The sequence below is a fragment of the Sciurus vulgaris genome (assembly GCF_902686455.1).
Source record: "Sciurus vulgaris genome assembly, chromosome: 6".
Classification (NCBI taxonomy): domain Eukaryota; kingdom Metazoa; phylum Chordata; class Mammalia; order Rodentia; family Sciuridae; genus Sciurus; species Sciurus vulgaris.
In genome coordinates, this window is record NC_136466.1 from 2,724,227 (window position 1) to 2,750,785 (window position 26,559).

The 26,559-nt window shown below is 42.8% G+C and overlaps 1 protein-coding gene and 1 pseudogene across 6 annotated transcripts in view; one reads left to right on the forward strand and one right to left on the reverse strand.

Moving 5' to 3' along the window:
* Positions 1-26,559, reverse strand: part of LOC306663249 (zinc finger protein 124-like) — a 368,872-nt gene that overhangs the window by 202,933 nt on the left and 139,380 nt on the right. The window lies entirely within an intron of this gene.
* On the forward strand, positions 7,833-8,780 carry LOC306663339 (olfactory receptor 2T6-like; annotated as a pseudogene). The gene has a single exon. The product of its transcript is annotated as an olfactory receptor 2T6-like (transcript).

Here is a 26,559-nt window from a genome sequence, read left to right on the forward strand (position 1 = left end):
CCAGGGAAGGGGTAGATAGAAAAACTTAGCCAGTGACATTTTATTCTAAATTATATATTATAATCAGATATGATCACACAGAATTTTTACATTTTTCTTCCTGCAGAGGTAATGTATGCTGGGTTTTTTTAAAAAAAGAAACATTTAAACTCCCACAAATTGATACTTTGTATTAATCACTAATGGACTAGGACTGCTTCTCCCAAATACCATCACGAGTATTTGAAGGATTTATCTTATACATGAAATTCTTCGAGGTAATAAAGCATGAAATTATTTTATAAACCCTTGGACTATGTATTCAACGTGTAAAAATGTAAAGTACTAATGTCAGTCATCTCTTAAAAGTCAGCCTTTAAATACTGCTGTATGATTTTCTTTGGTCAGAAACATTCTGGTCTAAGTAGGGCCTCAGGATTTTGCCATTTAGCAAATCAGCTGTCTTATCCATGCAGCTAGCAAAACATTGAATAATATTACAGAGCACAACACAGTGTTCACTTTTAAATTTCTTCCGTGTTCTGTGGGACCCAACCTAGCAAAATTTGAGGAAAGCCCCAAGCAGATTTGCTTAAGAGAAAAGCCAACTTTTCCAGGTTAAGTAGTGGAATCCACCAAAGGGGAGCGGTGCCCACCACCTTGACCCTCCAGAGCTTGCCACACGTTGAGACTCACTGGTGCTTATCTGTGGGGCAGTGGAACACAATTGGGCAACTAAACTTTTCAGTCCTACGTCCCTCATGAAAAACAAGAAGCTACTGTAATCTGACTTGCAGACAAAGCAGAAGCGGCCCTGTGTGGTGCTGTTCTTGTAAAGACTACATTTTTCCATCCAAGCACACACAACCCAATTTCCTGCCTGTCGCGCCATCACAAGAAGCAGCAAAACTGAAGCAGAGAAGTGTGCTGTCTCACCGAATCGCTGCGCCTGGCTTCCTTTGACATAACTGGAGTAAGAATTGCAACGTTTTTACATTTGGAAACATCGAATAAAAATGGAAACATGAACTTTAAAAAAAATACAAGTTAAAAGATAGTTCGCCAGGATAATGGTGTGCTGAGCATCAGGAACACAAGGATAGCTCAGCATATGCTTATCAATAAATATAATTCACCACATGAATGGAGTACACGTATCACATGATCATCTCAATAGATGCAGAAGCAGCTTCTGGCAAAATCCAGCAATCATTCATGTTAAAAATAATGGAGAGACTAGGGACAGAGAAACGTATCTCAATATCGTAAAGGCTGTACAAGCAGGCCAATGCCAGCGTCACACTGAATGGAGAGAAGCTGAAATCCTTCCCTCTGAAATCAGGAACAAGGAGAGTATGTCCATGCTCACGATTTTTGTTCAACATGGTTCTTATAATTCTAGCCAGAATAATCAAGTAAGAAACAGAATTTGAAGGAAAACAAATAGAAAAAGAAGAATTCCAATCGTCTCTGTCAATGACGCGGCCCTACGCACAAGAACAAATCAAAGAAAAAAACAATGAAAACTTCACCAGAAAACTTCTAGAGCTCATAAATAATTTCAGAATTTCAGCCAAGTAGCAGAATACAAAATCGATGTACATGAATCAGTTGCTTTCCTAAACTCTAATAATGAATCTGCTAAGAAAAAGAAATTAGGAAAACATCCCCTATAGTAACCACCAAAAACAAGTAAAATAAAATACTTGGGAATGAAACAGACCAAGGAGATGAAAGACCTCTACAATGAAAAAAGAAACTGGCACACTGAAGAAGAAAGAAACCGAAGAACCTAGACGTTAAAAAGATCCCGTGTTCTTGGATAGGCAGAATCAACAAATTGTCAAAATGGTCATAATACCAAAAGCATGATAAAGATTCAAAGAAATCCCCATTAAAATACCATTGACATTCACCACAGCAGAGGAAAAAGAAAACAGCCCTAAAATTCATGTGGAAGAATTAAAAACTAGAGTAGCCAAAGAATCCTGAGCGAAAGAGTGATCTGGAGGCACCCAAACCTGACCTCAGAGCTCTTGTAACAGAAATCCCAGTGCATCGGCATCAAAAGGACTGGAAGACCAAGGGAGCAGAACAGAAGACAGACAACCCACACAGATGCAGTCATCTGATCCTGGACAAAGGTTCCAAGGTCATATGGTGGAGAAAAGACAGCCTTTTTTTAAACAAATGGGGCCAAGAAAACTGAATATCTATATGCAAGAGAATGAAACTAGATCTCTGTCTCTCACCCTGCACAAAAATCACCCCTCAGTGAATCGAAGACCTCGGAATAAGACCAAACACTTTGCACCTGCTAGAGGAAAACAGGCCTAACAGGCCAACATATTTTCACAGACACCAACTTCTTTTTTTAAAAAAAAATATCTTTTTTTATTGTAAACAAATGGGATACATGTTGTTTCTCTGTTTGTACATGAAGTAGAGGCACACCATTTGTGTAATCATACATTTACAGAGGGTAATGTTGTTTGATTCATTCTGTTATTTTTTCCCTTCCCCCCCCCCCTCACCCCTCTTTTCCCTCTATACAGTCCTTCCTTCCTCCATTCTTGCCCCCTCCCTAACCCTAACTCTAACCCTAACACTAACCCCTCCCACCCCATTATGTGTCTTCATCCACTTATTAGCGATATCATTCGTCCTTTGGTTTTTGAGATTGGCTTATCTCACTTAGCATGATATTCTCCAACTTCATCCATTTGCCTGCAAATGCCATAATTTTATCATTCTTTATAGCTGAATATATTCAATTGTGTATATATATATATATATATATATATATATATATATATATATATCACAGTTTCTTTATCCATTCATCAATTGAGGGGCATGAGGTTGGTTCCATAGTCTGCCTATTGTAATTGAGCAGCTATGAACATTGATGTGGCTGTAACTCTGTAGTATGCTGATTTTAAGTCCTTTGGGTATAGGCCAAGGAGTGGGATAGCTGAGTCAAATGGTGGTTCCATTCCAAGTTTTCTAAGGAATCTCCACACTGCTTTCCAGAGTGGCTGCACTAATTTGCACCCCACCAGCAATGTATGAGTGTACCTTTTTCCCCACATTCTAGCCAACACCTATTGTTGCTTGATTCTTGATAATCATCATTCTAATTGGAGACACTAACTTCTTCAACAAGACTCCCAAAGGTCAAGAAATAAAAGCAGGAATCAATAAGAGGGACAGCATCAGATTAAAATTTTTCTGCACAGCAGAGGAAACAAGAGCATGAAGAGAGAGCCTGCAGAAAGGAGATCTCTGGCAGCTGCTCCTCTGACAGGGGATTTATATTCCGGTAATAAAAAGAACTCAGAACTCAACACCAAAAACAAATAACCCAAACAATAAATGGGCAAAAAACTAAACAGACAGTTCTCAAAAGAATGAACACAAATGTCCAACAAACATATGAAAAGATGCTCGACATCTGTAGCAACCAGGGAAACGCAAGTCAAAACCGTACTAACGCTTGGTCTCACTCCACTCCAGATGGCAATCACCAAGAATGCAGAGCACAGAGCGCTGGTGAGGATGCAGAGGGCCAGGTGCACGCGTACCCTGTCGGCGGGACTGCAGACGGGTTCAAACCCTCTTGAAAGCATATGGAGATTCCCCAACAGTCTAGGAACAGAGCCACCATGTAAGCCAGCTACCTCACTCCTTGTATTATCCAGAAGAAGTAAAACCATCATACTATAGTAATACTTCCACTTTCACGTTTATAGCGGCACAATTCACAATGGCCAAAACACGGAACTAACTCTGATGCCCATCAATGGATGGATGGATTAAGAATGCTAAAAAGCTACTGTGCAGTTAAGGAAATTATTAAGAGCATGAAGACAGAGCTCAGATTGGGGAAAACCTTTTCAAGCTGCTCCTCTGACATGGGATTAATATCCAAAATGCATAAATAACTCAATAAAAAAATACCAAACAATAAAATGGCAAGGGTTTCACTCTATTGCTCAGGCTGGCCTTGAACTTGTGATTCTCCTGCCTCAGCCTTTTGAGCAGCTGGGAGTTTATAGTCCTGCCTGCATCCCCATGCCTGACAGAAAAATTGGAAAATTTTGATAGAGATATTCTCCCTCAAAATTTTTAGAAATTGAGAAAGCATTCTCTAAGATCTTCCAAAGACAACTTCAGAAGTGTTGCAGTATGCAGAAAGATATGGAAGTGATTCCCATTCCTGTCTCAAAATAAAAATGGCTGAGGACGTAGCTTAGGGTAGAGCACCTCTGTGTTCAATCCTGCTTCTGCAAAAAGGCCCGTTTTTCCAAATCTGGATCAGTTATTTACCATGTTCTGGGCAAGCAGGCTGTTCATACGTGTATATACGTGTGTTACCTCTACCACATGTGACATGCACACATGCACACATATGTAGTCTGTCATTTTCACTGAGTTTCTGGCTGCATTCGTGTGAAGTTGAAATGGCATTCCATCCTGTAAGTAACTTGCTCTTCTGCTGGTACCTGTGGTCAGACCTCTGCTGCTCGTGGGGTCTGGGTGTGGACGCTTTCTGCAGCACGGGTTGGATCTTGCGGCTTCATCCAGCGTTTCTGCAGGGCTGCCTGCCGAGCTCCACACACGGGGAGTTCTCACGGGGGTAGTCAGGTTCCTGCAGGTGCAACCTCCTTTGCCCTAGGTGGTGTCGGCGTGTTTACGGAGCTCAACTCTCTGACTTAGGTGTAAACCTGCTATTTTTTTTAGAGCAGTAATGCATTTTTGTGAAAAAATTGTGCTATGGGAACCAACATCATTGAGGATATAATGCGTTTTTATTTAAAAACACAAATTGCAGAACTATTCCCTGCTCCATTCATAACATGACCTTAGATGACACTCTGTGTTCCAGTTGTTCTTATTTTTGCATCTTCTTTCCTTTCTATTTTGTACCTTTTTACTTTGGCTTTCTTTGAAGAGTGAACCTATGACTGAAAAGGGGTTGTTCACCCTGTATATGGTGCAGCTGTGATTGACATAACTGTTTCCTATCTGATCTTACTGTGTGCCTTCTTAAATCTCCTGAACTCTGTTCGTCCACACTACTTTTTTCACATTTTCCAACTTTTAAAACTCACATGTGCACGTACGACATACATGCATCCTGGCCTTGCATTTTAATACTACTAATTGTGTTAGTGCTCTTCAGAATTATTCTTATCCACGTGACTTTTTTTTTGGCGCTATAAGTGAAAACCTACCGTTTCTGACATTTCACTGAGAAAATGGTGGTGGGACTCTTGTGAGCATGTAGAAACTGATTGTGTTCCCTTCCCTGCGGCCAGAGGGGACACTGAGGCTGAGGCTTGGAGGCAATGCCCAAGCTAGCAGTGTTGGTGGTTGGTGAGTGGTGGAGCCGTGGGCAAGGAACTTTCCAGAACCTCAGCTCACCCTGCTGTGCCTGTGTCTGGCTCTGGGGGTTGCCAACTGCCTCTGCAGACGCGGCTGGGCACACGTGCATGCTCGCACACACTCAGCTGAAACGAGCACCTTGAATTCTATGCAGTTCTGCCAATCGTGTCTGAATTTTGGCATGCATCTTAAATGAGTTCAGTGCTCGCTAACAGTAATGTTACACACTTTCTTCCCTCTTCTTTCTTCTTTGGATTCACAAAATCAAGAATAGTGTGTCTGCACAAAACATTGGGACGCATCTGACTGCTCACCCCAGTGTATCTCAGACTGTCTTCCTTTTTGATCATAATTACTGACATCTGAATTCAATCTACTACTCTATGCTTTACATTAATTAATAATAATTGTACCTGGAACTAGGAGCGGGGGAGAAGGTTTGGTACATGCACGCTGTGGGAGGTTAATATCAGGGATTTCCCCCTCAGCCTCACCACGCATTTCCTTTTCTCTGGGGTGGGGTGGACCGAACCCTCTCCCGCTGTTGTGGACAGCACTACACGGCGGCCAACCCTCAGCACGGTGGGCTCTCCAGAAACACACTCTGGGCAGCGGCTGGTACTTGGCGTCCGTGGACCACGAAGCCCCGCCTCTGGGCAATGCACCACCCCCGCTCCCTGGGAGGTCGGCCTCGGGTCTGCGCAGGATGTCGCCAGGCAGCCATTCCTTTTGCCTGGACTTGTGTGGTTTCTCTCTTGACATCCCTCAGGTTCCTGCAGGTTCCAGGTTTGCCGCAGGACCAGCGCCTCTTGGGTTGTGCGTTGTAAACAGTTTTCCTTCGTCTAGGCTCCACAGTCCCGCCGTCCACTGGCTCTTCACGGTCAGGTTGCCTCGGGTCCTGTGAGGGACAGGGGGCTCTCCTCCGAGCTCCTGGCCTTCTCCCACCGCAGGGCACGCAGGCCTCCTCTGCGTCCCCGCAGCGCTGGCTCTTGGTCAGAGCTGTTCTGCGGGCGAGGCAGCGCCGCGCCACGGTTCCATCTGCATTTCCCGGCGCAACAAGGACGCTGCGTCTTTCCACTTGCCTGTTTGCCATTTGCGGTGTTGAGGTCCTTTGTTGCCCGTGGCCTCTGGGGTCCCCTCCAAATCACCTTTTCCCTGCCCGAGGCATTTTTTAAAGTATTTTCTTATTGTATTCTTACACTCGAGATGCACCTGCACCACCCACGACCTGGCTGTCCACTCTCCTTTCTAGGACTGGAGTGGTCCCTGGTGCCCCCTGGTCTCCGAGTCCTTCAGACCACTTTCACATCCACATCTCTGGAGCTTTTGGCCCATAAGCCCGCAGTCTTGCCAAAGGGAAAAGGGGTGGGAAGAAAGGTCCGGGACAGGAGTCCCAGCCTTGACCACAGTCAGACCCAAACCTGTAAGAACCAGAGGACGTAAGGTGGGTAGAACGTACTGGACTCGGTCGTACCAAAGGGGACACTGTTTAACAGAGCACAATAAACAGGCTGGTGAAGGTTAAACAGGCAGTCCGCGACTTTAAAACTGCAACTAAATTCTGGCCTGAAGTACCTTTTAAAAGCGGCTCTGACCCCCTTGCCCTGCCACTGCCTAGAAGAGCTGCCCACTGGCAACCGTCACTGTCCCCGGGTGCTGGCGCGTCCTGCACGGCCTGTCGTGTTCCTGCCGTCCCAGCTCCATTAAGCTCTGAGCCTCACGGTCACCTCTCGCCCTTCGGGGCACTCGCCCCATCTCCGGGGCTGTTCCGTGCTGTCCCTCACTGTCCAAGGCCAGCTGCCCCGCAGCCCTTGCTGGTGCCTAGGAGGCACATGCCCTGGCTGCTGCCTGCTCTCAGACCTACGGTGCAGGGAACATTCTCCACCACTCAGTGCGCCATCGCCAGCAGTGCCTCATGAATGCAGGCTTGCCCTGAGCGTGAGCGTGAAACTGAGCATGAGTGAAGAGGAGGAGCCAGCGGCCAGGCCAAGGACCAGGCAGAGGGCCGCCCCCTTCACTGAGCTCACGAGGCTTCCAGCTGTGTCTCCGCTTCACGGCTATTTGCAGATGAGGCAGATCAGCTTTAAAACTGTGACAAAAATCCCCACTCTGGTCAAATGTCTGACCAAACTATTTGGCTATTTGATTGAATCAAAGTCCAGCAGTTGTATCCACATCCTAAATAATCGGAGCCCTCTCCAAGGGAAGCGCCCTCTCTGGATCCCTGGCATTCTGCCATAATAACTGAGCGGCAGTTGTCCAGTGTCCACTGGCTGCATTCCCTGGGAACCGAGATTTCCAGTTGCTCTTCACTGGGAGGTAACGGCAAATCCGGCTCAGCAAAAGGCGCCTGATGCCGGTTACGCAGATGAGCGCAGCATCCCAGTGCTTGCCACGCACGCACTGTCGGCTCTGACGCTCACCAGCCCCGCGTCTCTCTCTGTGCCCCAGGTCAAACACAGCCCATGGATGGGAACAGGACCTTCTCCAGCGACTTCACGCTGGCGGGGCTCTTCCCTCACGGCAGAGCCTCAGGCCTCCTCTTCGCCGTCATCTCCATCATCTTCTTCACAGCGCTGACGGCCAATGGTGCCATGATCCTCCTGATCCAGGTGGACCCCCAGCTGCACACGCCATGTACTTCCTGCTCAGCCACCTGTCACTCATTGACATGCTCTACATCTCCACCACAGTGCCCAAGACGCTGGTGGACCACCTGGTGGGCAAGGGGAACATCTCCTTCGCTGCCTGCACCGCCCAGTACTTTCTCTACATGGGCCTTGTGGGCGCCGAGTTCTTCCTGCTGGGGCTCATGGCCTACGACCGCTATGTGGCCATCTGCTGCACTACCCTACCCTCATGAGCCGCCGCATCTGTTGGCTCATCTTGGCCAGCTCCTGGTCCGGTGGTGCTCTGGACAGTTTCCTCCTCACGCCCATCACCATGAGTCTCCCCTCTGTGCCTCCCACAAGACCGAGCACTTCTTCTGCAAGGCGCCCACCATGCTGCCGCTGGCCTGTGGGGACAAGGCCGCCTATGAAATGGTGATGTACGTCTGCTGTGTGGTGATGCTGCTGGCCCCTTTCTCCATGGTGGTGGCCTTCTATACCCAGATCCCCCTCACAGTGCATCAGATGAGGTCATCGGAGGGGAAGAGGAAGGCCTTTGCCACCTGCTCGTCACACATGATGGTGGTGACCCTGTTCTACGGGGCCACCTTGTACACCTATATGCTTCCCCAGTCCTACCACACGCCCCTCAAAGACAAGGTCTTCTCCGCCTTCTACACCATCCTCACGCCCCTGCTGAACCCGCTCATCTACAGCCTGCGCAACAGGGACATGGTTGGCGTGCTGCGGAGGGCGAGGGCCCGCCATGGAGGGGCCTGTGGCATGGGGAAGGAAGGACTCTGAGCATGGAGACCCGCACACAGGACCCAGGGTACCCAGGTGCACTGTGAGTGGTGTGGGCCGTGCTGGTGATGGGTGCCCTGGCCAGTCCTGCAGAGCAGGCCTCAGCGTCCCTCCCATCAGAGGCCTGGCGCCTCGGGGACATGCACACATGGGCGGCACCAGGGTCCTGGGAACAATGCTTGCCCTTTCTTTGTTCCACGGATTCCAGTTCTTCTCTGACTCCAGCTCATGCAGAGAATGTCCCCAGATGTCCAGTTGATATTCTATACCCTGAACATATTTGATGGCTTCACAATGACATTAGAAACTGTCCCTTGGTAGAGTGCAGGGAACATTTAGGGATGTCACATCTGAGAGTGACTGATGCTTTGTAAACCCTGCAGTGAATGCCAACACAGACTCCCAGGGGCATTGAGGATCCAGGTATCCTTTCTTTGAGTAGCAACTGAAAACATTCCTCCTTTATCTAAATTTGGTTCTGCAAAAATGTGAATCATGAGTTCTTCAGAAATTCAAAGCCTAAGCTTTTAACTGTAAATGGTTCTGTTTCTTATGGGGCAAATAACCATTGCTTTGGAGGTGAGAGGGGTTGGAAAATAAGTGCCCATTAACTAGCACTCCCCGTAATCCTGACCCAGCTTCCTCTGCAGTTAGTTAGGATTATTGGTCACAAGGAGCCTCATCACAGGTATTTGTGATGATATGCTTCCATCCTCTCTTGCCTTCCAGAGAAACCATGGACAGCATGTGTTTTTCTTCTCCACATCCCTAGGTTTCACATTGGATACCATTAGTAAGATGCAGCAGAAAAGCATAGCTAGGTTTTCATAGGAAAGTTAGAGGTGGTAAGTGATCCAGCACCATTTCCTCTTAGGAAGTTGGAACTGGGGGGAAAGTGTTCAGCCTAAATGGGAGATCCAGTCATGGAACTAGGGTCACGCCACAGGCCCTTTGAGCCACCTGTGCGTGGTGCTTTCAACTTTGTGCTCTTGCAATGATGAACTTAGAGGCTGCTCTTGCTGACGTCACCGACCCTTTGTTTGTGCCTACTCACGGTGACAAAAGTAAGATAGAGGTTTGAGGGATGCTCCTACCTCTGCTCTGTCTGTCTCCTTCGCCCTGAGGCAGTCTGTCCTGCAGTCATGGATTCCAGAACAATGAATCTCGTGGACACATTTCTTGTGATGAGAGTTGAAACTGTCCCAGCAACAGCAACTTTCTTACCATAGAGAAGACCCAGCCGGAACAACCCGAGAAGACAGCTACCAGACCACAGTCACCAGCAGGGTAGCTGTGAATGCCTCTCATCAGCCCTGTGAGGTTCTTGTCAGTCCCCTCCGCTGCTGACAGGGCTGAGGAGACGACCCCCTCGCCTTCTCAGCAGAGCTATACCGACTCAGGCCCTTCCCTGCTTGTCTCTTTGATTGGCACCTTGGGATGGACGGCAGAACCTGGTCCTTTGGAGCCCTGGAGCCAGGATTCTTGCCCTCAGACCCTGGCCACACTTGCATCCATGTTCCCGGGCTCACAGATGGTGGTGGGTGAGTCAAACAGGGCCAGACCTCCTATGGAACTGAAAACACAGCTGGGTGCTGGGCAGAGTCTTCAGCCAAGTGAGCAAGTGCCAGGGAACTCCGTGTTGGGCTGTACTCGGCTCCTGGGAAAGCAGACTTTCCCTGCTCTTGTCCAGTGGAGCAGGATCATTGCCACAAACCAGAAGCCACTGGAATGGACAGTCGGTCCCTCTGCATCTGGACTGAGCCTTACTCTGTGTGTGGAAAACTTCACCGCAGTCTGGCCGTGTCACCCATGTAAGGAAATATTTGGAAAAGTAGTCAAAGATTATACATGGAAGACAATTTCCTCTTCTGAGTAGTGTCTAATAGAATAATGAGGACATTATTTTACAACTCTTTAGAGATTGTACAAAATAGTACAGTGAGTTATTTTGCAGCTATTAAAAATGTGAGTTCGAGAGCTACAGGCAGTTACCAGAGGAGGAGCTGCGCAGAGAGCTGTTTGGACTCACAGCGACTGCTCCTGAACACCGGGGCCTGCCCTGAGGAGAGGAGGAGGAGCACCGTGGGATGCTTGGACACGGAGTGACTGCACCAGAGCTACAGGTGGTTGCCAGAGGAGCAGCTGTGCGGTGAGCTGTTTGGAGTCAGAAAGACAGCTTCTGAACACTGGTGGGCTCCCTGGAGGAGGAGGAGGGATGCAGCGGGTCTCCTGGACTCGGAGTGACTGCATCACAGCTCCAGGCGGCTGCTTAGAGAAGGAGGTGAGAGGTGAGTTGTTTGAGCTCAAAGCAACCGCTCCTGAACACCGGGGGGCTGCCCGGAGGAGGAACGCAGTGGGTCGCTTGTTCTCGGAGTGGGCCGCACCAGAGCTCTGGGTGGCTGCCCGGAGGAGGTGTGCAGCAGGTCACTTGGACTCAGAGCGACCGCTCCTGAACACCCGGGGGGCTACCCAGAGGAGGAGGAGGAGGAACAGGGCAGGTCGCTTGGACTCAGAGTAACTGCCCAGGGCTATGGGTGGTTGGCGGGAGGAGGAGGCACGCAGTGAATTCCTTGGACTCTTAGTGACCGCACTGGAACACCAGGCACTGTCCGGAGGAAGAGGTGTGCGGCGGGTCACTGGGACTCAGAGTGATTGTACGGGGCTCCAGGTAGCTGCTCAGAGGAGGGACCACATAGCCAGGCGATTAGGTGCAGAGCTGGGTCCCAGGAACTAGGAGGCTTCTTGGTGGAAGAGCTGCACAGAGACACGTTTAGGGGCAGAGCAAATGTTCCAGGACTCTGGGCAGATTCTCTGAGGAGAGGCAGCCTAAGTAGACTCATCTGTGAAGGGTGAGGCTCCCAGGCCAAGGAGGTAGGTCCGGGCCCCTCGGAATGTTGCAGAGAAAGGCAGCCCAGCCCAGGTGGTAGTTGTAGATTGAGGGTAACCTCTAGGAGAGGAACTGACCAGCAAGACCTCCCCACCGGGTGAGTCTTCCCTACTGGGTGAGGTTTTCCCACAAGGATGGTAAAACCAGAGACACAGGCCCAAACAGGCCTTGCCTCAGCCCATGGCCTAGTTCCCCTTTAGATGACCATCGGTCAACAAGTGGAGGTACCTCTGCCCACTAGCAGGGAATATACCCCACCTGAAGGCCACCACCCCAGAGAGGCAGCTTCTTTGTGGAGTACCGCACTATCAACTTCCTCCAAGACTTCAGCCTACTGAAGGCGAAGAGAAGATATACTAGAAATCTTCAGGGACATTATAAGTCAATAGAGGAAACCTGCAATATCTCAGTGGTCCACTGATACCTGAACAATATGAGAAAACAAGGGAAGAAAATGCCCCCAAAAATCTACATGTTACATCAACAAAACCCAATGACAGCATGGCAGAAGAAATGACAGAAAAGGAGTTCAGAATGTACATAATTAAAATGATCAGGGAAGCAAATGATGAGATGAAAGAGCAAGTGCAGGCATTGAATGATCACACAAAAGGACAGTTAAAAGAGCAAAACAGGAAGCAAAAGATCATTTCAATAAAGAGTTAGAGATATTGAAAAAAAAACAAACAGAAATCCTTGACATGAAGGAAACAATAAACCAAACAAAGAACTCCATAGAAAGCATATCCAGTAGGATAGAACTCCTGGAAGACAGAACCTCAGACATTGAAGACAAAATATTTAACCGTGAAAACAAAGTTAAACAAACAGAGAAGATGGTACGAAATCATGAACAGAATCTCCAAGAACTATGGGATATCATGAAAAGGCCAAATTTAAGAATTATGGGATTGAGGAAGGCTAGAGAAACAAACCAAAGGAATGAACAATCTATTCATTGAAAAATATCAGAAAATTTCCCAAATCTGAAGAATGAAATGGAAAATCAAGTTCAAGAAGCTTATAGGACTCCAAATACACAAAATTACAATAGACCCACACCAAGGCACATTATAATGAAAATACCTAACATACAAAATAAAGAAAGAAATTTAAAGGCTGTGAGAGAAAAGAACCAAATTATATTCCAGGGAAAACCAATATGGATATCAGCAGATTTTTCAATCCAGACCCTAAAAGCTAGAAAGTCCTGGAACAACATTTTTCAAGCCCTGAAAGAAAATGGATGCCAACCAAGAATCTTATACCCAGCAAAACTTACCTTCAAGTTTGACGATGAAATAAAATCCTTCCATGATAAACAAAAGCTAAAAGAATTTACAAAAAGAAAGCCAGCATCACAGAACATTCTCAACAAAATATTCCATCGAGGAAGAGATGATAAACAAAGAAGCAAGTAAGCAAAGGGAGGAATTATCCTAAAGGAATTGTCAAATAAAGGAGGAAACAAGATTGTGACAAAAAAAATAATAATAAAAAATTTTAAAAATGAACCAAATGACCGGGAAACCAAATCATTTCTCTATAATAACCCTGAATGTTAATGGCATGAATTCATCAATCAAAAGACATAGACTGGCAGATTGGATTAAAAAGAAAGATCCAACAATATGTTGCCTGCAAGAGACTCACCTCATAGAAAAAGATACACATAGATTAAAGGTGAAAGGATGGGGAAAAACATACCATGCACATGGACTCAGCAAAAAAGCTGGAGTATCCATCCTCATTTCCGATAATGTGGACTTCAAGCCAAAGTTAGTCAGAAGGGATAAAGAAGGTCATTTCATACTGCTTAAGGGAAGCATAAATCAGCAAGATATAACAATCATAAACATCTATGCCCCAAACAGTGGCTCATCTATGTATGTCAAACAAATCCTTCTCAATTTCAGAAACCAAATAGACCACAACACAATAATACTAGGTGATTTTAACACGCCGCTCTCACCACTGGACAGATCTTCCAGACAAAAATTGAACAAAGAAACCATAGATCTCAATAACACAATCAATAATTTAGACTTAACGGACATTTATAGAATATACCATCCAACCACGAGTGAATACACTTTCTTCTCAGCAGCACATGGATCCTTCTCTAAAATAGACCATATATTATGCCACAAAGCTAATGTTAGCAAATACAAGAAGATAGAGACACTAGCATTGTATTCTACCAGATCATAATGGATTGAAGTTAGAAATAAATGAAAGGAGTAAAACACAGAAACTATTCCAACATCTGGAGATTAAACAATATGCTATTATATGATGAATGGATAACAGAAGATATTAGGAAGGAAATTAAAAAATTCTTAGAGGTAAATGAGAACAAAGAAACATCATATCAAAATCTCTGGGACACTATGAAAGCAGTACTTAGAGGGAAATTTATTTCATGGAGCGCATTTAATAAAAGAAGTAAAACTCAACAAATAAACAACCTAACACTACAGCTCAAAGCCCTAGAAAAAGAAGAACAGAACAGCACCAAAAGTAGTAGAAGACAGGAAATAGTTAAACTCAGAGCTGAAATCAATGAAATTGAAACAAAAGAAACAATACAAAAAATTGACAAAATAAATAGTTGGTTCTTCGAAAAAATAAACAAAACTGATAAACCTTTAGCCACACTAACAAAGAGAAGACGAGAGAAAACCCAAATCACTAAAATTCGGAATGAACAAGGAAATATCACAACAGACAGGATGGAAATACAAAACATAATTAGAAGCTATTTTGAAAATCTATACTCCAACAAAATAGAAAATTTCGAAGACATCAACAGGTTTCTAGAGACATATGAATTGCCTAAACTGAATAGGAGGACATACACAATTTAAATAGACCAATTTCAAGTACTGAAATAGAAGAAGTCATCAAAAGCCTACCAACAAAGAAAAGTCCGGGACCAGATGGGTTCTCAGCCGAGTTCTACAAAACCTTTAAGGAAGAGCTCATTCCAATACTTCTCAAAGTATTCCATAAAATAGAAGAGGAGGGAACCCTCCCAAACTCATTCTATGAAGCCAATATCACACTGATACCTAAACCAGACAGAGACTCATCAAGGAAAGAAAATTTCAGACCAATATCCTTAATGAACATCGACGCAAAAATTCTCAACAAAATTTTAGCAAATCGCATACAAAAACATATTAAAAAGATAGTGCACCATGATCAAGTGGGTTTCATCCCAGGTATGCAAGGTTGGTTCAACATCAGGAAATCAATAAACGTAATTCACCATATTAATAGACTTAAAGTCATGAATCACATGATTATTTCAATCGATGCAGAAAAAGCATTTGATAAAATGCAGCACCCCTTCATGCTCAAAACACTAGAAAAAATAGGGATAGTGGGAACATTCCTTAACATTGTAAAGGCCATTTATGCTAAGCCCATGGCTAATATCATTCTAAATGGTGAAAAACTGAAAGCATTCCCCCTAAAAACTGGAACAAGGCAGGGATGCCCTCTTTCACCACTTCTATTCAACATCGTTCTTGAGACTCTGGCCAGAGCAATTAGACAAACCAAAGAAATTAAAGGGAAACGAATTGGAAAAGAAGAACTCAAACTATCCCTGTTCGCTGATGACATGATTATATATTTAGAGGAACCTGGAAATTCCACCAGAAAACTCTTAGAACTCATAAGTGATTTCAGTAAAGTAGCAGGTTACAAGATCAATGCCCATAAATCCAACGCATTTTTATACATAAGTGATGAATCTTCAGAAAGAGAAATTAGGAAAACTACCCCATTCACAATAGCCTCGAAAAAAATAAAATACTTGGGAATCAATCTCACAAAAGAGGTGAAAGACCTCTACAATGAGAACTATACAACACTAAAGAAAGAAATTAAAGAACACCTTAGAAGATGGAAAGATCTTCCATGTTCTTCGATAGGAAGAATTAATATTGTCAAAATGGCCATATTACCTAAAGTGCTGTACAAATTCAATGCAATTCCAATTAAAATCCCAATTGTGTACCTTACAGAAATAGAGTTAGCAACTATGAAATTCATCTGGAAGAATAAGAAACCCAGAATAGCTAAAGCAATCCTTAGCAGGAAGAGTGAAACAGGGGGTATTGCAATATCAGATCTTCAACTCTACTACAAAGCAATAGTAACAAAAACGGCATGGTATTGGTACCAAAATAGAAATGGAGATCAATGGTACAGAATAGAGGACACGGACACAAATCCAAATAAATACAATTTTCTCATACTAGACAAAGGGGCCAAAAATATGCAATGGAGAAAAGATAGCCTCTTCAACAAATGGTGCTGGGAGAATTGGAAATCCATATGCAACAGAATGAAACTAAACCCATATCTCTCACCATGCACGAAACGAAACTCAAAATGGATTAAGGACCTCGGAATCATACCAGAGACCCTGCAGATTATAGAAGAAAAAGTAGGTCCAAATCTTCACCTTGTTGGTCTAGGACCAGACTTCCTTAACAGGACTCCCATAGCACAAGAAATAAAAGCTAGAATCAACCACTGGGATAGATTCAAACTAAAAAGCTTTCTCTCAGCAAAGGAAACTATCAGCAATGTGAAGAAAGAGCCTACAGAGTGGGAGAATATCTTTGCCAATCATACTTCAGATAGAGCACTAATCTCCAGAATCTATAAAGAACTCAAAAAACTCTACTCCAAGAATTCAAATAATCCAGTCAACAAATGGGCTAAGGAAATGAATAGACACTTCACAGAAGAAGATCTACAAGCAATCAACAAACATATGGAAAAATGTTCAACATCTCTAGTAATAAGAGAAATGCAAATCAAAACCACCCTAAGATTCCATCTCACCCCAATTAGAATGGCGATTATCAAGAATACGAGCAACAACAGGTGTTGGCGAGGATGTGGGGAGAAAGGTACACTCATACATTGCTGGTGGGGCTGCAAATTAGTGCAGCCACTCTGGAAAGCAGTGTGGAGATTCCTTAGAAAACTTGGAATGGAACCACCATTTGACCCAGCTATCCCACTCCTTGGCCTATACCCAAAGGACTTAAAATCTGCATACTACAGAGATACAGCCACATCAATGTTCATAGCTGCTCAATTCACAATAGCCAGACTGTGGAACCAACCTAGATGCCCTTCAATTGACGAGTGGATAAAGAAACTGTGGTATATATATACAATGGAATATTACTCAGCCATAAAGAATGATAAAATTATGACATTTGCAGGCAAATGGATGAAATTGGAGAATATCATGCTAAGTGAGATAGGCCGATCTCAAAAAGCCAGAGGACGAATGATATCGCTGATAAGTGGAGGATGACACATAATGGGGGGGAGGGAAGGGTTAGAGTTAGGGTTAGGGAGGGGGGCAAGTATGGAGGAAGGAACTACTGTATAGAGGGTAAAGAGGGGTGGGAGGGGTGGGAGGAAGGGAAAAAATAACAGAATGAATCAAACAACATTGCTCTATGTAAATTTATGATTACACAAATGGTATGCCTTTACGCCATGTACAAACAGAGAAACAACATGTATCCCATTTGTTTACAATAAAAAAAAAAAAAAAAAAAAAACCTACCAACAAAGAAAAGTCCAGGACCAGATGGTATCTCAGCCGAGTTCTACAAAACCTTTAAAGAAGAGCTCATTCCAATACTTCTCAAAATATTCCATAAAATAGAAGAGGAGGAAACCCTCCCAAACTCTTTCTATGAAGCCAATATCACACTGATACCTAAACCAGACAGACAAACATTGAGGAAAGAAAATTTCAGAACAATATCCTTAATGAACATCAACGCAAAAATTCTCAATAAAATTTTAGCAAATCGCATACAAAAACATATTAAAAAGATAGTGCACCATGATCAAGTGGGTTTCATCCCAGGGATGCAAGCTTGGTTCAACATCAGGAAATCAATAAATGTAATTCACCATATTAATAGACTTAAAGTCAAGAATCACATGATTATTTCAATAGATGCAGAAAAAGCATTTGATAAAATACAGTATCCTTTCATGCTCAAAACACTAGAAAAAATAGGGATAGTAGGAACATTCCTTAACAGTGTAAAGGCCATCTATGCTAAGCCCATGGCTAATATCATTCTAAATGGTGAAAAACTGAAAGCATTCCCCCTAAAGCCTGAAACAAGGCAGGGATGTCCTCTTTCACCACTTCTCTTCAATATCGTCCTTGAAACTCTAGCCAGAGCAATTAGACAAACCAAAGAAATTAAAGGGATACGAATAGGAAAAGAAGAACTCAAACTATCCCTATTTGCTGATGATATGATTATATACTTAGAGGAACCAGGAAATTCGACCAGAAAACTTTTAGAACTCATAAGTGAATTCAGTAAAGTAACAGGATATAAGATCAATGCACATAAATCTAATGCATTTTTATACATAAGTGATGAATCTTTGGAAAGAATAATTAGGAAAACTGCCCCATTCACAATAGCCTCAAAAAAAAAAAATACTTGGGAATCAATCTCACAAAAGAGGTGAAAGACCTCTACAATGAGAACTATAGAACACTAAAGAAAAAAAATTAAAGAAAACCTTAGAAGATGGAAAGATCTCCCATGTTCGTGGATAGGAAGAATTAATATTGTCAAAATGGCCATACTACCTAAAGTGCTATACAGATTCAATGCAATTCCAATTAAAATCCCAATGACGTACCTTACAGAAATAGAGTTAGCAACTATGAAATTCATCTGGAAGAATAAGAAACCCAGAATAGCTAAAGCAATCCTTAGCAGGAAGAGTGAAGCAGGGGGTGTGGCAATACCAGATCTTCAACTCTACTACAAAGCAATAGTAACAAAAATGGCATGGTATTGGTACCAAAATAGAAAGGTAGATCAATGGTACAGAATAGAGGACACAGACACAAATCCAAATAAATACAATTTTCTCATACTAGACAAAGGGGCCAAAAATATGCAATGGAGAAATGATAGCCTCTTCAACAAATGGTGCTGGGAGAATTGGAAATCCATATGCAACAGAATGAAACTAAACTCATATCTCTCACCATGCACGAAACTAAACTCAAAATGGATTAAGGACCTCGGAGTCAGACCAGAGACCCTGCAGATTATAGAAGAAAAAGTAGGTCTAGATCTTCAACATGTTGGCTTAGGACCAGACTTCCTTAACAGGACTCCCATAGCAGAAGAAATAAAAGCAAGAATCAATAACTGGATAGATTCAAACTAAAAAGCTTTCTCTCAGCAAAGGAAACTATCAGCAATGCGAAGAAAGAGCCTACAGAGTGGGAGAAAATCTTTGCCAATCATACTTCAGATATAGCACTAATCTCCAGAATCTATAAAGAACTCAAAAAACTCTACTCCAAGAATTCAAATAATCCAATCGACAAATGGGCTAAGGAAATGAATAGACACTTCACAGAAGAAGATCTACAAGCAATCGACAAACATATGGAAAAATGTTCAACATTTCTAGTAATAAGAGAAATGCAAATCAAAACCACCCTAAGATTCCATTTCACCCCAATTAGAATGGCGATTATCAAGAATACAAGCATCAACAGGTGTTGGCGAGGATGTGGGGAGAAAGGTACACTCATACATTGCTGGTAGGGCTGCAAATTAGTGCAGCCACTCTGGAAAGCAGTATGGAGATTCCTTAGTAAACTTAGAATGGACCTACCATTTGACCCAGCTATCCCACTCCTCGGCCTATACCCAAAGGACTTAAAATCAGCATACTACAGAGATACAGCCACATCAATGTTCATAGCTGCTCAATTCACAATAGCCAGATTGTGAAACCAACCTAGATGTCCTTCAATTGATGAATGGATAAAGAAACTGTGGTATATATATACAATGGAATATTACTCAGCCATAAAGAATGATAAAATTATGGCATTTGCAGGCAAATGGATAAAATTGGAGAATATCATGCTAAGTGAAATAAGCTAATCTCAAAAAACCAAAGGATGAATGATCTCGCTGATAAGTGATGAAGTCACATAATGGGGGTTGGAGGGGTTAGTGTTAGAGTTAGAATTAGGGTTAGGGAGGGGGCAAGAATGGAGAAAGGAAGGACTGTATAGAAGGAAAAGAGGGGTGGGAGGGGTGGGGGAAAGGGAAAAAATAACAGAATGAATCAAACAACATTACACTATGTAAATTTATGATTACACAAATGGTATGCCTTTTGCCATGTACAAACAGAGAAACAACATGTATCCCATTTGTTTACAATAAAAAAATAAAATAAAATAAATAAAAAAAGAAAGAATTAATCTAAATACAAAATTTTACGAGGAATATTCTAAAGTTTGAATGTTAAAATTTTAAGACAAAAAGAAACCCAAGAAAGAAAAGGAGATTTTTTAAGTTATACCTATCAGAAAGTACATAGGTAAGGAACGTTATGAAGAAAAAGATCATACTTTTTGATTAGAAGGAACATTGTATGGAAAGATTTTCATATGAAAATAAAGTAACTGGGATGTTCTAATAAAGGAAAAGGACAAAATGAGAGGATTTAAGTAATTGACAGAGGGTATAAGTCACAGAAGATGTGTAATTCAGGTGCTATAACTAAAAATGATAATTTAAAGGGTATTCTAACGCAAAATTCAATACAGTGGAGTAAAACCACAATGCAATTCTCTACACATAAAACATGATATTTCCTGCTCTTTGTGACATTTACAGAGAGCTGGCTTAAGGAAAAGAAGATTTTGTGTTTTACCTAGATGATCTTTGCTGGGATTACTTTAAAAAGTCTGTGGACTAGCAGATATCAGATTAGCTCAAGAGCTGTTTTACCTCACCTGAATGACTACTTCTTGACGCTTGTTAATCTGAACAGTCATTATTTTGGGTTGCTGGAGAGTATTTAACAACTTTGGAGTCACAGGAGAGGGCGGGAGGGCTCTGGCTCCAGCTCTGTCACCAGTGCTCTCCCTGGAGGAATCCTTCTCTGCTGCTGGCACTGGCTCCTGAGATGCCCCCAGGGCTACTGTACATATTGGGGTGTGCCTTGGGCTGCAGCTGACCCTGAGATTGCAGCTGGCTCTAGAGCCAAATTTGGGAATGCTTCTTGCTCTGAGTGGGAGCCAGAAGGAAGATGTGAAATGTTCACCAACACTGGTCACTCTCCTGTCCTTTCCAGGCACAGAAAATATCCACAACAGCACCCCAGACTGTCTGAGACTGCAGTGCACCTTGTCATTCATGTCTGCCTCTGTGGTCTGGTCGTTCAGCTGATCAGGAAGCACACATGAATCTACAGTTCTGCACTAGGAAAGTTGACATGCAGGCAGTTGAACGAAAAAGCATGGGGGATGATAGAACTCTGAAGTGCATCTATCATGCCAGGGGCCACAAATGAAAGAGATGGGACAGGGGACAGCCGATTCCACAGAAGAGTTGGATTTCTGGCCTCTTCTACGTCTTCACAGGACACTGCTGTGGTCTGGGTTTCTTTGCCTGCCATGTCCTGTCCAGACAGCAGACCAGAGCTTATCCAGTCCCTGTGTAGCACATCTCTTTCTGGGCAGACTACTCATCAAAACCCCAGTTCTGGGACCTGAGGTGCCGTGGGTGGGATGGGTTGATGTGGAATGGAGGAGGAGGAGAAGAGGTGAGAACTGAATATGCTGAGGATAGGGCCCTCAATTATCATCTTTGCTGCAGCCTCCCCACTCCTGTGAAGGGGATCAGGGACCCCATCCATAATATTTGACCTGTTTCCTATGACAGGTGTGGTTCCTTGACTTTATCCCTCTATAGGAATTTTAAGATCACCAGATTCAGGATTCTGTGAATCTCTGCCCAGTCACATTCCACATAAAACTCCCATGATTTGTGAGGACACAAGAACCTCCTTCTGGACCTAAAGTCCACCCACTTCTTAGCTGGTCCTGGTTTTATTACCTAGATCAATATTTGGGAGAAAGCATCTGTAGTTACTGGAGGCCATGAGGGCATCACACCTAATTTTCTATAGACATGATATATTGTGAGGTCCAGTCCAAATTGGTGGTTCTTCAACTTGAAGTTGGTGTTTTACTCATTGAATGGTGTCAATTACTAGATTTCATAAAGCAAGTGTTTAATATGTGTGTTGAATGATGAACCAGAAAAAGAAGATGAACTAGTGCCTCAGAGAGTTGGTATACAGCAAGAGAACATATTGTCCTGTTGGGTGTCCCCTTCAAAGTCAGTTGGAAAAGGGACAGTCTCTAGAATATGCATGTGTGGTAACCAGAGTTGATTCTTTCAAAACACCATTACCTGGGCTGCTTGCATCAACACAGCCTACCTGACAAGTCCTTTGGTCTTAGGACTTCTAATCTTTCTGCCCCTTGTCATATCCTTCATAAAAAGTATACAAATACAGACTTTTCAGAACCGTGGGATTCTTGAATGTTGCCAGGAACCCTAATTTGAGAAAAGATGGTCCAGAATTTTTGTACCATTTCTGTGACCTTAACCAAACCATGGTGACCTTAATTTTTTTTAAAGTTGTAAATGGATGGACCACTTTTATTTGTTTTTTTTTTTTTTTAATGTGGTGCTGAGAATTGAATCCAGTGCCTTACACATGTTAGGCAAGAGCTCTACCACTCATTTTTACATTTTATAAAAAACATACATTTCTCAGTTATTGATCCTAAGAGTTCTGGAATCTCATGTTTCACCAGAGCCTCATGTGTTATGAAAGTCCTGGTAGAAGATACCTTATTTTCAGGGAATCAGAATAGAGTGAGTTTGTGATGGAGAAATAAGACCATCATTTAGTGATCATGTGACACCATTGAACTAATCCATTCAAGCATTCAAATTTATTCAGAAGGAAACTAAATTATGTATTGTAGCCCATCTTTATCATGGTGAGTGGGCTAATTTTAGATTCAGGTACCCACACAGCTGGACAGCAGGACTCCAGTCCCATGCTCTCCAGGGTGTTTGGGGAGGTTCCTAACTCAAACAAAGTCTTGAATCTTTGTAGATCCTTCTGCATCTGCTACAGTCCCTAGGAAATTTAGCTAGGACAATGGGTGAACTTCCCCTTCATAAGGTTTCTGTCTCTTCTTGTTATTTACCTTCTTCTGCTCTCTGATCCCATCTTTATTGTCCCCACCTAGAAATAAGTATATGTGTATGTGCTTTCCCATGAAGATGTGTAGAAGAAAATGGCCCCATGTGGCTAGGGGATGGGCAGAGCCCCAGTATGTTAGGGACTACCATTTCAAAGTCAAACCTGATGAGGTGTGTGGCACACTACATAGTACTCTGGACTCTGTCCACCTCCTATCATCTGGACCAGTCTCTTTCTATACCTGGGCCTCAATTTGTCAATGTGAAATGAGCAGCTGGATATGAATCAGCCTAAGCCAGTGGGTGTTCAGTGAGAATAAGGATCTGGTCCCTGTTGATATGGGTGTGGGCCAGGATTTCATGTGCATGGTTTTAGGGGGCTTCCATGACTAATGCAAACAATATGATCCATGGGCAATCTGGTCCTTTTTTGGAACTGATATTAATGAACAATGGACCTTCTAGCAACCCCATCTAAATCTTCCTTCTATTAACAAGAAAGGAAAAATTATAAGAAAAATATAAGAATTCCCAAGGAGAAAAGGACAAAATTTAGACAAGCACTTCATGAAAAGATAATCAATGGCCAAAGATTACATATTTAAAGTCATCAGTAAAATACAAATTCAAATGAGAACTGGATGCCACTGTACAATGTTTAAAATCCACTGAAAACTTTAAATGTTGTGAGGATACAGAGCAAGGAGAATTCACATGCACACCTGTGTGTACACTGCCACAACCATCTTCACAACTCCTTGGCAGTGAGTCCTAGAGATGGACATCTACACCATGCACCAATCGTTCCACTCAGCTCTATAACCAGCAGAAATAGCTGCACATGTTCACCATGCAAAAGAAATCTCACAACAACATTATTAGCACTTCTCCAAACAGGAAACAACTAAAACATGCATAAATAGAAAAGGGTAAATAAAATGGATGTCTTTATTTTTTTATTCATTGTACACAAATAGGGTACAATTTTTCATTTCCCTGGTTGTATAAAATGGATGTCTTTAAATGGGATACTATACTGAAATGACAGAAACAATAAAAAATAATCTTTTAAAAAATAAATCACTTTAAAACCATTTTGCATGATTCCATTCAAATTGTTTAACAAAGCTCAACAAAGAATTAAAGAATGTGTTACCTTTGGGAAACACAGGGCAGAAACTTGTGATGGGAAAAGCAGCAGAACTCCTGGGGCTTTAATGATGTTCTTCTTTTTGTGCATACTTATTACTGGGTGTCTTTCCTTTGATTAGTGATCTACACATGGTGACCATACTTCCAGGTATGTAGGCTCTGTTCTAACACAAATTCAATAGCTTGGGTCCAGAGGATTTTTGCTGTTGCTCTTGTTATTACTAAGGCCATTGGGCAAAGAAATTTGTCCGAGTCTGGAATTTCATGGTCTACATTCATATTCATATGGTTTTCCCCACATTCTCCCAGAGATAATGGTCACTTGCCTAACTCTGAGCCTCAGTTTCTCCATTACTATAACAGGTTAGTCCTGTCTTTGTTCTCATACATATCACAGAGATAAAACCCTTTCAAATATCATCCCTCTGGTAGGTCCATTGGTCTATGAGCTTTGCAGAAGACAGAAAATGACAAGAGGCACAGAACAACAAGGTTTTTTCAAGATGAAGAGTAAGAGACCACCAGAGATGATGCTGATGTGCAAGAATGTACAAACGCCTTCCATCTGTGACCTTGTGCCTCTTACCATCTGTAAATATATTTATCTCTTGCTGATTAGTTATCCCAGTCATGGTCTTGTCCACTTGGGAGGACAATAGAAATAACATCCGGAAGTCAAACACAAAGTTTTTCATGTTGCTATTCACCTGTACATCTGTTCAGATTCCTAGAATGAAGACACACTGGCTGAGGTTGGAGGTGTAGTTGTTTTTTTCAATATGACCACTGGATATTCCTTCACCCACTTTATCAGGAGGGTGTAAAACATACCCATGAGGTAGGCAGGACTACTCTCTATGTGCAGGCATCCTGCTGAGTGTGAGTGACCTCTGTCAAAATTCATGTCCTTGTACCTGAGCAGGGCTGGGATCTGGCAGGTTGCTCTCATAGAGCTACTATGTACATTAAAATTTCCTTGGTTTCATATACATACTTAGATTCTCAGATCACACAAGAAACACATGACTTTCATAGAAAAACTGGAAAACAGATGGGACACTTGTTTGTGATATAAACTATCAATATAAAATATAAAAATGGGAGTTTCTATAGATACCAAGTTTATTCAAGTGTAGATTAGAATTGCAAATGGAACACTTTATATAGAAAATTATGATCACATTCAAGGAGAGTTTTGCAAAACCAAAACCAGAAAGATAACCTAAGTTACTTAGAAGTGATAATCCTTGATTACGAACATAAATAACAATGGTGGTATCTATCCAGGGTTTTGCAGGCAAATGATGGGTAATCCCCCCACACACATGTAGTTTTTATGTAATTGAAATGGCCTACCTGAAGACAAAATGTTCCCCAAAAATTCATGTGCTAAAGACTTGGTACCCAATGTTGAAGATGTGGAGACTTTAGAAGGTGCCAGATTTCAGGAGATGGGCCACTAGGGATGTGAGCTGGAAGGATACATCTGGTAACTGGCCCATTCCTCTTTCTACCTCTGCTTTCCAGCTGAAATGAGATAGCCAGCTATGCTGAACTCTTCCACCATGATATTATGTCACCTTAGGTCCAAAGCAATGGAGCCAACCAATAAAGAACTGAAACTTCTAAAATTGTGAGCCAAAATAAATTGTTCCTCCCTTAAGATGATTTTCTCATGTATTTTGCCAAAGGAATAAAAATCTTGTTACCATACAAAGAGAAGTGGAACATCTGATGTCTTTGCCAGAATTTTTACACTTGTCTTTTTGAACACTCAAAGACTTTGTTTTTCTGTAGTATTCTTCCTTTCTTGTCATTGGAGGTAATTGAGAATAAAGAATGATCTGTCACTTAAAAAAAAATTCAAATGTAACAAATAAAAGATTTACCAATTTTAAATTTTGAGCCTTCTCTCCAGTATGCATTCTTCATTGTTTTAGGAATACTAAATGGACTACTGAAGGCTTTACCACACTACTTTCATTCTACTGGCTTCTCTCCAATATCAATTTGTTCATATTTTACATTTGTCTAATGTAACTGGAACAAGGCTTTCCTGCATTGTTTATATTCATAGGGCTTCTCTCCAGTATGAGTTTCTTCATGTGTGTGAAGGTGTATGGAACTCAAGAATTTATCAGTGTTTACATTCATGGAACTTCTCTCCAGTGAGTTTGTTCACATCTGTGAAGATGAGTGCCCCTTTACTACAGTCATTACATTCATAGGGATTCTCTGCGGTATGAGTTCATGAACACATTTCAAGATAAGTGGAACAAATAAAGGCCTTACCACATTGCTTAGTCGTACAGCTTCTGTCCATCAAGTCCATTGATGTGTTGCAGGTGATAGGTGAAAGAAGTGCACTGAGCCAGTCCAAAGAAAATCACGGGAGAAGTTCTGCTTTATTCTGAAAATACATGCTCTTTTATAGGACTGAGGAAGAGCTAATAGTTCAGGGAGAGAGGCGGGGTGACAGTTGATTGGATGGGGCCCTATTGCTGAGGTCCCGGGATGGGGTGGCAAGGACTGATTTGCTGCAGGGAAGAAGTTATGAGGGTAAAATCAGGAAAAGAAGCTCGGCCAGCACCATGTTGGCACCTGGGGGAGGGTGACC